General features: G+C 32.6%; 1 pseudogene; it reads right to left on the reverse strand.

Annotated features, from left to right (window-relative positions):
* Positions 1-1,194: 1,194 nt before the first annotated feature.
* On the reverse strand, positions 1,195-15,352 carry LOC120144553 (annotated as a pseudogene).
* Positions 15,353-17,010: the final 1,658 nt, after the last annotated feature.

Below are 17,010 nucleotides of genomic sequence, written 5' to 3' on the forward strand. Positions count from 1 at the left end.
TATATGTCCCAAAAGACAAATCCATATGTCTCGAAAAACATAGGTACCTGTCCATATGTCCCGAAGGACATAAGTAACCCTCGACTCTTGGCATGCCAACTATACATATAGCTCTCATATCATATAACATGGGCACTATCATTATGCTACATATATTCATTTATTCATATCATTTCTCTTATGGTAACATATTTCTTCTCTTCTGTCACATATCACATATATGTGTAACCATCAATCTCATGTGTCTATAATGATCATAACATATGCATGTTCATAACTATTAGATCATGAAAACTAATATAGGAAATAGACTTATCACAAGTCTTATTTTCATCGAAATAGACCTATAGAATGCACTCACTTTAGCCTCACTTGATATCAATTACTTCTATGACTTCCTTTCTTTGGATCAAATCCTAACTCGATGGTCATTCTGGAACTTGCTTGTGCTCGATATCTACACAATCATACATTCCAATTATTATAATTTGATCCTTAATTTCTTAAGCTAAAAGAAAGATTTAATTTTCTTTTCCAATTGAAGTAGTATCGGTACCCCCTATAGGGTATCGATACTTCCTTAGTTGTGGTATCGATACCAATCTGGGTATCGATACTCATTTTGCATTCGATGTTTTTATTTCAAACATGGTACCGATATTGTCCTTATGGTATCGATACCCTTGGTATCGATACTATCTTCCATGTATCGATACCCCATAAATGTCCTTGTCAATTTCAGACTTATGGTATTGATACTGCTCAACCAATATCGATACCCCTATACCAAAAATCCCTATTTTACTCTTGAAGTATCAGTACTGGATGAAGCAGTACCAATACCCAAAGTCCATATTTTACTTTTAAACTCGAAAATTTACTCTTATCAACTCCAACACTTCATATCTTAATCCATTTCATATTCTTAACTGAAATAAACATACTTAAACCAATTTCTATTCATTCAATACACTCTTAACCTCAAAATCCTATCTTCCATATGGAAATCAATAATCAAACCAAATTCTCAACATGTTCTAATTTCAATTCTATCACTTCATATATCTTAGTTCAACCATTGACAAGTCAAATTTAGTTTCAAAAATCCACTTGTCAACTCTTTCCTACAATTTTATTTAAAACTCTTTATCTTTAATATCTCCTAACTCATTCATCTTATGGTTTTACTATAACTTAAGTTTTCCTTAAGCTTAAGTATCACCTAAGGATCATAAAGAACCCTTAGTGGAGAAGAGTTCTCTGGAAAGCTTTATTTCCCTCGTTCATTTCCCACGTGGTGATAATATAACTCTTCTCAAATTAATTATCTTGCTATAAATGACCATTTTACCTATCTATTCTTCCTTCTTTGATATTTAATCCTATACAAAATTTATAATATAAGTCCCTGAACTATTCAATTTATCTACTTTGGCCAACAAATTATAAAGTTTTTTAATTTAATCACTAACCCGGTATTGAGGATGTTACAAATAATGGACCACATCGAATCTAATTTTGGTATCGATACTAGAAGGGGGTATCGATATAATAGTAGGCTATGAATCTCCATATTGGGAACCTTGTGTGCTAAAATGATAAGGAATTCATACTAAGTGTATGAATTCCCGTATGGGAAATGTATGTGTATAAACTTAAGAAATTCTTAATAAAGAAGTGGATTTTCATATTAATAATGGTTATACAAACCACACAGATTTGAGTGATGGTTCATGAATGAAGATATTAACACTAGTGATGCAAATTATAGAATATTTATTGAAATGTAAAGTGTAATAAAATAGCTTGTGTTCATAACATTATTTATGATTAATTATGCCTCACTAAGTAATACTTATCATGTGTTATTTCACACGTAGGTCGAATACAACTGAGTAGGGAGATCTTTGGACATCCAGACAAAGTTGCCTCATCAGTAACCGTATGACATATCTGTCTACTTTTGTTATATTTTAGTTGGCATATAATAGCGTTTAGTAAAAACGCCTGAACCGTATTTAGATTAAACTGATGTAAAATAATGAGGTGTTTGAATATCTCTTTTCGTTCGTTTACTTAAGTTAATGTATGTTTTCTTTTAAGTGAATTAAATGTTTTATAAAAATGAAAAATAAATTTTATGGGATTTCAAATTATGAACAATTATATTAGTGATGTGACATCTGTACCTCATATACGTATGGATATACGGGAGATATGTGCTACATTTATTGGTATCATAGCTACAGGTTTAGCAGATTCTCTGTAGAAAACGAGTGTAGTTTGATATAAAAATAGTTTACATGCCACTAAGATGTCAAGGTTACAGATATGGTATAGAATGAATATGAAAGATGTCTCTCATTACTAACTTAATGTATGATTCTTATGAATGTGGTGATAGATATCGGATTCTACTAATTCAAGAAGAGCGGCTGGTCAAGAGAGTATAGATGAATCGGGTAGTGAGAGCTATGAAGAGAATAGCGAACATCCGATTCCATCTGACAATGCCAGTGCATTGACACCTTAGGCCATGCTTGTTCCGGAGTTCGAAACTTTTATGCAAGCTCTAGACACTATTCTGACACGATTTCAACCTCCTCCACCTCCCCCCTACTCCTCCAGTACTGTGAATACTAATCTCAAAGGAGTTAAGAAGTTTGGGAGCTCCTGAGTTTAGGGGAGAAGAAAGTGAAGGTTCGATGGAAGCGGACTTATAGTTGAATGATGTAAAGGCAATGCTAGAAAGTTTACAATGTTCTGATCATGAAAAACTGGGTGGAGTTGTATCGTTTCTTAGAGGATTGGATCGGGTATGGTAGACAAACATGACGATGTATGCGTCACCCGAGCAAGTGAACTGACAGTTTTTCCAAAAGGAGTTTAAGAATAAGTATATCGGGGAGCAGTTCATGAGATCGATGTTATTGAAGTTTTTGAACTTGAAACAATGTGATCGAGCAGTGCACAAGGATGAGGCTGAATATAACAAACTTAGTCGATATGCTACAGAGGTAGTCCCTAATGAAAAAGCTTGTCAAGATTGGTTTATTGAAGGTTTGAGGCCTAAACTAAAAGAAATGATGTTGTCCTTAAATTTATCTAGTCTACAAGAGGTTATAAATAGAACGAAGGCTATTGAAAGAGCTCAAGATGAGACATTAGTAGCAGAATAGAGTTTTTAGACGAGAAAAATAATTGGAACTTCTTCATCTGCACATTATGCAAAGAGGGGCAAGGTCTCAGGTTCTCGATTCACAAATAGAACTGATCATTCTGTAGCTTCGCGAAAAACTAAGCAATCTCATTCCTATGCTGCTAGCTCGGGTAGATCCAGGGAGAGAAACCTCTATGTCAGACGTGTGGTAAGTCACACGGGGGAGTATGTAGATTGCTTTCCAATGTTTGTTTCAATTGTGGTGAACCTGGTCACTTTGCTCAGTGTCTCTCCGTGGGGAGCGCATATGCTATTTGTGAAAAAGAAAGACGGGTTTATGTGGTTATGTATTGACTATCGTCAACTGAATAAGGTAACAATAAAGAACAAGTATCCTCTTCCGAGGATTGATGATTTGTTTGATCAATTGAAAGGCACAACAGTATTATCTAATATAGATATGAGGTCGGGGTACCATCAGTTAAAGATCGAAAGAGATGATATCTCTAAGACAACTTTTCGGACTTGATACGGACATTATGAATTTGTAGTAATACCGTTTGGATTGACGAATGGTCCTGCAGCATTTATGGATTTAATGAATAGATTGTTTCAACCATATTTGGATCAATTTGTGGTAGTGTTTATAGATGATATCCTAGTTTATTCCAATCAAAGGGGGATCACGATGCTCATCTTCGTGTAGTCCTTCATATACTTCGTGATAAAAAGTTATACACTAAATTGTCTAAATGCAAATTTTGGTTATCTGATATTGCTTTTCTTGGTCACATAGTGTCAGTAGATGGAATTAGAGAGGATCCCAAAAAGATTCAAGCCATAGTAGATTGGTAATCCCCAAAGAATATCACAGAAGTTCAAACTTTCTTGGGGTTTACTGGTTATTATTGACGATTTGTGAAGAACTTTTCAATGCTAGCTCTACCGCTAACTAAGCTGTTGCGAAAAGATGTGCCTTTTGTTTGGACAGAAGAGTGCCAAGAAACTTTTGAGAAGCTAAAGAGAATTGTAAAAGAGGCTTCAATGCTTATGTAACTTGAGTCGGCTAAAGAATATGTCGTTTATAGTGATACATTCCATAATGAGTTAGGTTGTGTGCTAATGTAAGAAGTTAAAGTATTTGTTAACTCAAAAAGAGCTGAATTTAAGGTAGAGAAGATGGATAAAGCTCTTGAAAGATTATGATTTGATTATCGATTACCATCCGGGAAAAGCTTGTGTTTATATTAATCTTCGAATAACAGAGGATACACTATTTTTATATGCATACACAAGGCCTCTTTTCTTGCTTGGTATTTCGTTATTTCCGTAATGGGAAATAATCTCTTACAATTTTCTTTTTCTCGTTGCTCCTTATTGTTGATGATTTCCTTGTTTGCTTTCGAATTGATTTTTGGTCGTGGTTTTCTAACCCCCCCCCCCCGTCTTTGGTGATGGCTCACTTCTCTCTTCTTTTCCCTTGGTGTTCTGATTATTGCCCTTTTTTATTGTCCAGACCCCGATCTCCCCCTTTGTTTTTATTTTGTTAATGTATTCCTATTTGTAGTGCATGGGTCTGCTGGATATTTTCGGGCATGCACGAGCTGTTGTAGGGGAGGCATGGACACGGGTTGATGATATTACTTCACGTGGGATGGTCAGTAGTGGACCCCAAGAACCGCTTCAGGGGATTGGTACGAGTGACGACGCTAATAGACTATGGCAGAGAGCTTCTAGAAACCCTAATAGGTTTGGGCCCCAATAAATTAGGGTTGACATTGGGCCTTGAATTATTAGGCTTCAATACTGGGCCAGCTTGCTTCTAGGTTGGGCTTACTCTGTGGGCTCGGGTCAGTTTGGTGGCCCGATTGGGCTTGCTTGTAACTTGGATATGTTAATAAAATAATAATATTAATTAATTATAATGAAATATTAAAAGATAGGACGAAAAATGAGTGTCAACAAAGATAATGTGGTAGCGGATGCACTCAGTCGAAAAACTTTTGTAGCTTTAAGGGCTTTAGACACACGTATGTCTGTGAATGAAGATGGTTCTTTGATTGCTGAATTAAAGTTAAAATTGATACTGTTGGATCGAGTAAAAGAGCTGCAAGGGAGAGATAAGAAGTGTTTGATGAAATTGGCGCATGTTGAAAAAGAATATAACAAAGATTTTGAGATAAGAGATGATGGATGTTTATATTACCGGGGAAGGCTTTGCATTCCCGATGATGATGATTTGAGGAGGGATATTCTTTTCGAAGCCCATTATAGCCCTTTGACTATGCACCAGACGTGAATAAAGATGTATCAAGACTTGAAGAATCGTTATTGGTGGCCTGGCATGAAGAGAACAGTAACAGAATTTGTTGCTAAATGTTTAACATGTTAGCAAGTGAAAGTTAAACATCAGGTGTCATTCGGGTTACTGCATCCTATATCTATTCCTGAGTAGAAGTGGGAAAAAGTAACGATGGATTTTGTTTCAGGGCTACTGTTGTCACCAGGTAAAAATGACTCGATATGTGTAATAGTGGACAGACTGACCAAGACAACTCATTTTATTATGGTGCGAGTAGACTACTCGATGAATAAGTTTGCGGAGTTGTATATAAAAGAAATAGTGAGATTATATGGAGTACCGATATCGATAGTGTCCGATCGAGACCCAAGGTTCACTTTATGATTTTGGAGATCCTTACATGAGTCATTGGGTACTCGATTGAACTTCAGTACATCTTTTCATCTACAAATAGATGGCAATCAGAACGATCTATTCAAATATTGGAAGATATGTTGAGGGCTTGTGTGATGGAATTTAAGGGATCATGGAATTTAACAGAATTCACATATAATAATAGTTATTAATCGATTATTAAGATGGCCCCATATGAAGCTCTGTATGGGGGGAAAATGTTGAACACCATTAAATTGGTTTGAACTGAAAGATTGAGATCTGGTCGGGCCGGATTTGATGAAAGATAAAGAAGATAAAGTGAAAATTATCCAGAGCAATTTAAAGAAAACCTCATATCGCCAGAAGTCATATGCAGATTTAAAAAGGAAAGAAATAGAATATCAAGTGGGGGATAAAGTATTTTTTGAAAGTATCGCCTTGGAAAAAAGTATTACATTTTGGGCGTAAAGGAAAGCTGAGTCCGAGATTTATTGGGTCGTATGAGATATTGAAAAGGGTTGGACCCGTGGCTTATCAATTAGCTTTGCCTTCGGATATGGACAAGATCCATAATGTTTTCCATATATCGATGCTTAGGAGGTACAGATCAGATCCCTCACATATAATCATTCCTGAAGAGATAGAAATTCGACCAGATTTGACTTATGAGGAATAACCTGTACGGATCTTGGCTAAGGAAACCAAGGAATTGCATAGCAAAAGTATTTCGTTAGTCAAAGTGCTTTGGCAGAATCATAAGGTGGAAGAGGCTACCTGGGAGAGAGAGGAGGATATGAAAAAATAGTTCACATATCTCTTTACTTCAGGTACTTCTTTAAAATTCGAGGACGAATTTTATTAAGGGGGAGAATTGTATTGCCCCAAATATCGATTTAGGGACTATATTGAAATGATTCAAAAATAAGAGGATTTATTTGAATAAATTATATAAGATGAGAATGATTAGGATTATTGGTTTAGACTAAAATGTGACAATGGATTATTAAGAGGGCATTTTAGTCTTTTAAATGAAAGAGAAATTAAAGTGTATTTTTAAATTGATATTAGAGATAGGGGAAAAGGGAATTAGGTTGCAAAAGTTTTCTTTCTTCTTCCTCTTTCTCGTAGAAGAGTTCTCCCATAGCTTAAAGGTAAGTTTTCAATTTAAAGGTTTATTCTTTCAATTTTTGTTGGTTATTGAATCCTTGTATATAATGGAAGCTTAATGAAGGTTTAGATGGGATTAAAAAAAGATATTTAAGAAAATGGTTTTTATTATTATATGTTAGTATATTGGTATTCATGGATGATTATTAGTAGTTTTGACTTTTCAAAGAGGTAAATGAAAGATTAGAAGCATTGGATGAATGTAAAAACAAGCTAGAAATTTTGGTGTTATTATTAGAATCCAATGCTATTGAAGAATACTATATGTTTTAAGTGTATAAATGAAGGAAAGTTAGTATGGTTAAGTAGAGAAGAGTTACATAGTATTGTTAGAGGTAAATGAGAGGAAAATTGGCCAAAATTGGGTATGTATCGGGTTGAAAATTAGAAAATTTGGGCATGGTATCGGTACTGATAGAACGATACCGATACTATAGGCAAAAATTGGGTTGAATCAAATGAGAGGTATCGATACTGATTCAATCAGTATCGGTATCGAATGAGGTAGTATCGATACCATGGTAAGAGTATCAATACCAGGTAACATCGAACCTAGTTTTGGTATCGATACCATATAGGGGTATCGGTACCATAGTATAGTAGTATTGATACCATGGTAAGGGTATCGATACTAGACCACATCAAATCTAATTTTAGTATTGATACTGGAAGGTGTAGTATCAAATACTATTGTGGGAGTATCGATACTAAGGAACTAGAAATTTTAAGTTATGTTGATATTGTTGTAGAAAGGTTAATAATAAGTACTTTTGATTAATGTTAAGTTATGATTGTTAGGAAATACACTAACAATTGATATTATACATGTATTTAATGAATCTGAGATAGATCGAAATCAAGCTCCTAAGTCGAGTAAGGAAAAAGGCAAGGGTCAAGTTTCGGAGTAATCATCTCCCCAGTTTGGATATCTAAGCAAGGTAAACCAGGTGAATGCCTTTAATTATGTACGTATATGCTATAATATTCAATGGTATAAAATATTGATGTATGTATGGTGATTACCAGAAGGGCACTTCGTGTGCTAAAATGTCAAGGAATTCATACTAAGTGTATGAATTCCCATATAGGGAACTTCGTGTGCTAACATGAGAAGGAATTCATACTAAGTGTATGAATTTCCATATAGGGCGCTTCATGTGCTAACATGAGAAGGAATTCATACTAAGTGTATGAATTTTCATATAGGGCGCTTCGTGTGCTAACATGAGAAGGAATTCATACTAAGTGTATGAATTTCCATATAGGGCACTCCGTGTAATAAAATGATAAAGAATTCATACTAAGTGTATGAATTTCCATATAGGGCACTCCGTGTGCTAACATGATAAGGAATTCATACTAAGTGTATGAATCTCCATATTGGGCACCTTGTGTGCTAAAATGATAAGGAATTTATATTAAGTGTATGAATTCCCGTATGGGAAATGTATGTGTATAAACTTAAGAAATTCTTAATAAAGAAGTGGATTTTCATATTGGTAATGGTTATACAAACCACACATATTTGAGAAATGGTTGATGAATGAAGACATTAGCACTAGTGATGCAAATTATAGAATATTTATTGAAATGTAAAGTGTAATAAAATAGCATGTGTTCATAACTTTATTTATGATTAATTATGCCTCACTAAGTAATATTTATCGTGTGTTATTTCACACGTAGGTCGAATATAGCTGAGTAGGGAGATCTTTGGACATCCAGATAGAGTCGATTCATCAGTAACCGTATGACATATCTATCTACTTTTGTTATATTTTAGTTGGCATGTAATAGGGTTTAGTAAAAACGCCTGAACCGTATTTAGATTAAACTGATGAAGTGTTTGAACATCTCTTTTTGTTCGTTTACTTAAGTTAATGTATGTTTTCTTTTAAGTGAATTAAATGTTTTATAAAAATGAAAACTATATTTTATGGAATTTCAAATTATGAACAATAATATTAGTGATGTGACATATATACTTCGTATACATATAGTTATACGAGAAATGGGTGTTGCAACTATTTTGTTGAATTCGTTAAATGTCAGAATGTAAAACTAAAATCCGAAACAAAACCAACTTCTGGACAACTGGATTAAAACCCAAAACATAACAATTTCTATTAAACGACGAGAATTTAATAAATTAATTCTCGAAACCGAACTAACTTCTATTAATCGATGAAAATTTAATAAAATCTAAAACAATAATATAATCTCAATGTATAAATATTATAAAAGAAATATTAAATTCTTACACATACCTTTTTAATTTCTTAATCGAAATTTTAATATTACCGACTAGAATTTAACAATCAACCTTTTTCACGCTTGAAACAACGTAATCCTTATCCAATTTCTGGAACTGTAGATTGGACTTTTTGTCCTTTGTTCTACTGCCTCCTATTCATTCTCAATTTATCCATTGGATATAGACAAATCAAAATAAACGTGCAGTGCATGGCTTATAGGCAAATAAAAATAAAAGTTCTTTACTGCACAAAAATTAGTGGGCAACTTTTTCTTGACGTGAATTCATTTGGAATGTTCATTCAATCTCTAATAAATTTCTAATTATCTTTTCAAGAAATAAGTTCGTTAATGGAAGGTAACAAATGCCTAAATAAAGTATTAATCAATAAGGAAAGTGACGCCAGACAGAATAATAATTATCATACAGGTTAGTTTTAACATATGGTTTACAAGAGAAAATTTATCCAAAAATTAGAGAAAAAAGTCTCTAGGATTTAATAAAATATTATAAAATCAAAAATCATCCAAAATCAGTCCACAAGCCGGACTGTTATAGTCAAAAATCTTGTTTATCGGAATTTTATCAAAAATAACAAAATCTCGAAAATCACTCTAAATTGAAATTCAAAATAAAATAAGCAATCTACAAAAAAATCCGGTCGAAATCGAATTTAAAATGACTTCCTAATTGATAATCGAAATATTATCATAAATAGTAAAAAATATCTAAATCTAATGATTCAAATGAGAAAACGGTAGAATTTGAGGTCGAAAAAAAAGGCAACATGGAGCATAGCTCATGTGGACAGCATGCGCGTCGAAAAGAGCTTTTTGGATTGGGGTCTTATGCGCGATTCTGACACCCGTAGCTAAAATTATGACCAAAAGACTAAAACACACTCAAAACGGCCCCAACGAGGAACATATTACAATCAATTCCCGCCATTGCGCTAATCTACCAATTTATGGTATCTCAGCGCCATCAAGATACAATCTGACAGTTTAACATCATCTGTCTCGGATCTCCTGCATCAATAAAGAAGCAGTACACTCACACTATTGTATATTCGATCTCCAAATCAAAGCGACAAATAGCATGGAAATTTCACTTTGGTGCGATTCCTCCTAATGACATGCAATTTTCTTTTTTGAATATGCAAGTTGTATTCGTACCTACAAATAATCTCCAATATTTTTTTCCGATGTTTGACATCGTTCATACACGGTCTACTCAAACGCAAATCGTTTGATTCTTCGTATGTACTGGTAATCTGTTTGATCTTAAACTCAAAAATAATTTACTCGTTCGTCACGTATTAGAATAAAAAATATCAAAATCTATCTTAAGATTGTTAGAAAAAAATGTTAATATGAGATAATAATAATAATAATAAATATTATATAATCGAACGAAGAAAAACAATTATAAATAATTAAAATAGAAGAATGAAACTTGTTACTCATGTATAGACACAGAATCAGATGAGTAGAGTAAGATAAACCGAAGAATGATTTTTGTTGAGGCCTGTATAAACAGTTTCCTTAAGACAGATTCGTCATCTCCTATGTGCTTTGAGTAACGTTGGACGTCGGTCTCCTAGGATACAACAACAAATGATCACAACAGTAAGCACAACCGTAGTGATTAGTCGAACACAATCTTGCATTTCTCTATCACCGGAAAGAACGAATTTGAAAGGAATTTTCTAAGTGATTTCCTAATTCAACTTTGTGAATTGTGTCTCAAAGTTGTGCCTAATATTGTACCTAAGATTGTACCTCGTCTAACCTATTTATAAGTGAGGGGATATGAATCAAAATGTTATGATCTTTTGAAGAATAGTTAAAACATTTCATGAAAAGAATTTGTTGAAAAGCTAATAGGTATAATTGAATGGATACAATTTTAAACTAAAAAATAAATTCATTCATCAAGTGACATGACTTATTATAATAAATCTATTCACCAAATGACATAACTTATTGTAAATAGCATCAATTTTATTCAATTAAACTATTATTTTTCCAACATTTTGAAAGAGCATCTCAAAGTGGAGTAATATTTAGTACACCTTCACTTCAAGAAATAAACGAAGATGAAGACGAAGACGATCAAAGTAGACGACCCCGACGAGTCCTTCTTCAAGAACTACGAAAGTATAAATAAATTTTATTATGCATTGTATTAATTTGTAATAAATTTATTTTGTATTTATTGAAGTTTTTTAATATTATTTTTTAAATTATATCTTACAAAACTCGTCACGTCAATGTGACGAGTTTAAACGGTTAATTTTTTAAAATTTCAAAAGTTGTCTATATTTTTTTAAAAATTCAAGGTAAACTCGTCACCTCGATGTAGCGAGTTTCAACAATTAATTTTTTAAATTTCAAAAGTTATCCGTTGCCCAATGGTTAATTCTCGACGTGACGAGATTTGCAGGCTTTTTTTTAAAAGAAATTTTTTCTTTAGAATATTTAATGAATTTAAGAAAAAATAAATTCTAAATAAACTCTTCACATTGAGATGATGAGTCTCGATAAATATATTAAAATATTAATCCACGTGGGGCCTACATATTTGGGATCAAAAAAAATATTTTCAAAAAAACTCGTTATATTAACATGATAAATTTATCATTTACTGTAGTAAACACTGTATATTGCAAATTAAATTCTTTGTTAGCCCATTGGACCAAATAGTTTACCTGCCTGAGGTATTAGACCAAAAAGACAGATGTAATTCAGTTTACAGCCCATATCTTTTCTGAGTTTAATTTTACCTTTTAAGAAAAAAAATTTAGTATTTTTGGAAAATGTAAATCTTAATTATTAATTTTTAAAAGAACTGTTTGATATTTGCTATGAGTTTTTGCTTATGTTTTTCTAATTTTCAATATATTTGAAGAAAAAAATTAACTTAAAATATCTGATTAAGCCACAGCCTTTTAACGAACTAGTGATTTATTGGGATGATGTACTAGATTCTTGAAGTAAATTGAGTTGAAAGAATCGCTCTTATCTTTATAATATTCGATTTAAAATAATCGCTCTAGATGAGATACGAATGATCAAATAAAAAAATTCTGATTAAGCGCAGTTTCTTTAACGAAAAACAAAATGACAAAAGAAAAAATAATATAGGATTCAGAACTGAAATTCTGAAGACAGTAGAGGGAAAACGATATATTAAGCCTTTCTAATTACATGTCCGTTGTAAGTTGAATTGGTATAAAACTCGGATTTAATATATTTTGATTCGATTTGATTTTATAAGATTTTTTTTTTTTTGAAAATTTTTGTGAAGTTAAATTTTTTTAAGGATAAAATTAAGTAAAATTTGAGTTATGATGAAAATCTTTTATTCCGATCAAGAAAAATAATATAATTATTTTTTATATATTTAAGAATAATTGTAATAATATTATTTTATATTTTTAAGGGTAAAGTATAAAAATGGTACTTTAAATATAGAATATTGTTTATTAAGTCCCTCAACTATTAAAATTTATAAAATAGTCCTAGACTATAGGGAGATGTTTTTTTGAGTCTCTTGATTATTAAAAGTTGCAAATGATCATCTGACTATTCATTATGTTCCAAACTCGTCCTTTTTTGTTTAAAAATTGACGGCAATATGAGTTGTACATTAACTTGTTGACTGAGATATGATAAAACATGATCTCATAATCTCAAATGATTATCATATATCGGTAAGTATGCTAACGTCCAACTCAAATGACCATTAAGTTTTTTAACAAAAAATGACAAGTTTATAACATAAGGAATAATTGAGTGATCATTTTGTAATTTTTAATAGTCGATACACTCAATAAAGCAACTCCCTATAGTCGATGGGTCGTTTTATAACTTTTAATAGTCAAGAAATTCAATAAAGCAATACCCTATAACCATAGTCGATGAACTCAATAAAACAATATCCTATGATCGATACTCTCAAATGATTGAGAGTTATCTTTGAATGAATACTATTTTATACTTACCTCATATTACCATATTTTTAATTAGATTCTTATTTTATGTAATATATATATATATATATATTGATGTCAATTCAGGTAGATAAATAAAATGTTGGAATCAAATCAACTGATGTCCATCCCTATTACAAAGGCAAGGATTTATGAAGGGGGGATATGGAAACGTCAAAAAGCAGCAAATTTTTATTAAGCCCGTAGAAGAGAAGACAAGCTAAGCACAGGTTTTACACCATGTTTTTAATGATCAATGCATCTGTGCCTATTCCATCACAAAACCTCCCTACTATTTACTTTTCTTTTATTCTTTGACAACACTAGATAAAACCAAAACATCATCCATCATAATCTACCCTTGAGGAAGCTGGTGCAGAGTTTCTTCCACGCATCCTTGTGAGGCTCCACTATCTCCGACTTCGCCTTCAACCCATCACCATACGAGTCCTGCATTCAAATCACTCAACCATCATCAATAACATCTATACATGGAGCTAGCTCAGTTCCCATTGAATGATCAATGTAACACACCTCGATATAACAGTGTTGCGTGAGTCGATCGATCAGGTGAAACAAAATGTCTTTGGTGTACTCAGGGTGGCCTTGGATGCCCATCATATGATCCCCATACCTGAACATCTCGACCCCAGTTTTCTCTGACCATGCTATGATCTCTGCCTCGGGTGGAAGTTCTTGAACCTAGCATATAATCATGTCTATAAACATAAACCATAAACCTTATCAGGTTCTTCACTAGAGGAAAAAGGATCAAACCTCGTCGCGGTGGCACTCGATGATGGAAAGAGTGGTCGGAATTTGCAGAGACGAGAAAAGCTTCGATGAGGAGGATGATAAATGAATGGTTCTCACACCAATGTCCCAACCTGTGATGGCTCGCCCGGTTTTCCCTCCAAGTGCACGGCTAAGAATCTGATCCAAAAAAACCAACCACCAAATTACTTCAAGGCATAGCCAATTGTTTCCAATCACGTGACATTAACTTAACATGGCATTCAATAGTATTCCAATATCGGTATTTGTAAACAATTCTTTATTTCTTTAAAAAAATATTGCAATGAATGAACAAAAGGGTCCCCAGGGAAAAAAACAATTGAAAACGAAAAGAGACAATCTGAATTGGGAACGACGTGTTTTAAGATATGCAGGAAGTTGTCTAGCCGATAGTTATCGTCTCGAAAAATGGATATTGTTAAAAATTATCAACTTTAAATAATTATTAATATATATTATCATAAAGTCTTAATACATATAAAAAGATAGTCACTAGGAGCGGAGAATTTCCAACAAGCATGTGAATTGACAGCATTATCAACTAACATTTTTAGCTCTAAATCCAAAGGAAATTAAAAGGCAACGTGGGTGCAAATTGTTTTCCCCAAAATCGACAGGTGAGCAACGGTTGATCATTGACCACTCGGTTCTAAGTTAATGTACGGGCGAAGGACCGCATTTTCTTGTCGCTCACCAGCCGTGGAACCTGGTATTGTGACTCGTGCACTATGGACGAGGCACAACAAGCCAACACGCCAGAACAAAGGACGGTGACCATTACCTAAGATCTGAGTCACGTTTTATCGAACACGTGGTATACAATACATGCGTTGTTTTTCTCCGTCCCATATCCTCATTTTTATTTTTTATTTCACCGCTAACCAAATATCATTTAAGGTTCTGCGTTGAAGTTTGTACTTAAAACCGTCATATCAGTGGCAAAAATTAATGTATCACAAGGGAATAAAAAGAAATTTACCTGGTGACCGAAGCAAATCCCGAGGACTCTCTTCTTCAAGGAATCCAATTTCTTCAAAAGAGAAACCAACCTACAGATCCAAACGTCATTCCCGTGAGCATCACTGCAACTCCCGGTTATAACAAAGCCATCGAAATGGCCGATCTCATCATCGTCGGGAAACTCACCGTTCGCCGCCTAAAAACATCCCATCTCTCCCCTTCCTCCGCCAGCAATCCAACAAACAAGCCGTAATACCCTCCGTACCTCTTCTTCACATAATCTGAATCCTCTGCGCACAAAAGAACACCAAATTTCTTAGCAACACCCATGATTCAGAATCTCACTCTCAAATATATATATATATATTTGTGACCACGTCTCTGTCCCTCTCTCTATTTATATAAATTGAAGACTAAAAAGCTTGAACCTTTAGACTTTAGACAGAGAGAGAATCTTTCTCTCCCTATAATCTGCAGAATGGAGAGAGAGAAACGCAAAGACTTGGTAAGAAACGCAAAGATTTCTGGGTTTCTTACAGAATGGCACCATGAAAGTTTTGGTGAGAAGGAAATGACAACAATAGCCTTTGGCTTTGCCCTTTTCTTTTTTCCACCTTGGGTTTGCTGAATCTAACTTTTTGTGGATCTTAGCTGTCTCTACGCCCACAATGGGGACGCCTTTATTAATTTTAACAAAGAGATAATATGCTTTTTTTTTTCCTGAATATCACCAATTATAAAAAACAATTTTGAAAATTTCATATTATTTCGTAAATTGATATTTTCTTTTTGCTGTCATTCAATTTTTTAAGATTTCGTCTTGATTAATTTAAATTGATCTAGATCGTATATCTAATTTAACGAGGTAAATTTTTCAGCGAGAATTTTCTACATTCACAAATATTCAAATTCGATCAAACTTTTAAAAATTATATTAAAATAAAAAAGCCAACAATATGAAAATTGTGTATGAATTTTGTTCAAAATTAAATAGATATGTATGCCAAAAATATATATTTGCATGAGTATAAGATAGACAACAGCGACACGCGTATATTAATTTTATTTTTAATTAATCAATAAATATTTTTAAAAGATTATATATAAATATCAACAATTTCTAAAACAAATTATTAAAAGCTCTAAATTGGCACATGACACAACCCTTCTCAATTGTGGATTCAATATCAATTATGAGTAAAATCCTCTTCCCTTTCTCCAGGAAGAAATTGTTCAAAAAAAGTTATATATAAGCACTTTAAACATTATATCTAAATAATATAAGATTAGCTCTGGCCATCAATTTCTTAAATCTCATATTATTTAGATACGTGAACTTTTGAGTATTTATATATAATTTTTTAAACATTCATTTAAAGATAAGATTAATATATGAGTTGTTCTTGTTGTTCTACTCATGCTTTTTAATTGTGTTTTCGATATATCTTGTGCATCTTTGAACAAAAATTTATATAATTATTATATATATATTTTTTATTTTTCTCTTTCTTTCATTTAAACATAACATGGGCTTAATCTGTCGTCATATAGGCAGAAGACGTATCCTACAAAGAGCACTTTTAAAGGTGTTTTCTACGTAATACGTTATGTGATAAAAAAAATGTCAATCCAAAAAATAATATGAGATGAATGTTATTTTCGATATTAATGTTTGATTTAGTGACATTTAGGTTAACAAAACTCGTGTTTGTATTATTTTTTTTATTAGTTTGGGTAAGTATAATATATTATTTATTTAAATATAACTCTCAACAATTTGATATTTCTCATGCTTATATTTTGATAAAAATGTATTAAGTAAAATACTTAAATGAAAATGACCCTTAACTCTTGGTAATATGATCACATAATTATTGAAGTGACATCAATCAAACAACATGTCATTACAAAGCAACTGATGTGATAATTAATAAAATTAATATAATTATATATTTAGTCCTTAATATTAAAGTATTTTTATCTATTTAATAATAATTTTAATT

This window comes from Hibiscus syriacus, unplaced genomic scaffold (assembly GCF_006381635.1).
Source record: "Hibiscus syriacus cultivar Baekdansim isolate YM2019G1 unplaced genomic scaffold, ASM638163v2 tig00110890_pilon, whole genome shotgun sequence".
Classification (NCBI taxonomy): domain Eukaryota; kingdom Viridiplantae; phylum Streptophyta; class Magnoliopsida; order Malvales; family Malvaceae; genus Hibiscus; species Hibiscus syriacus.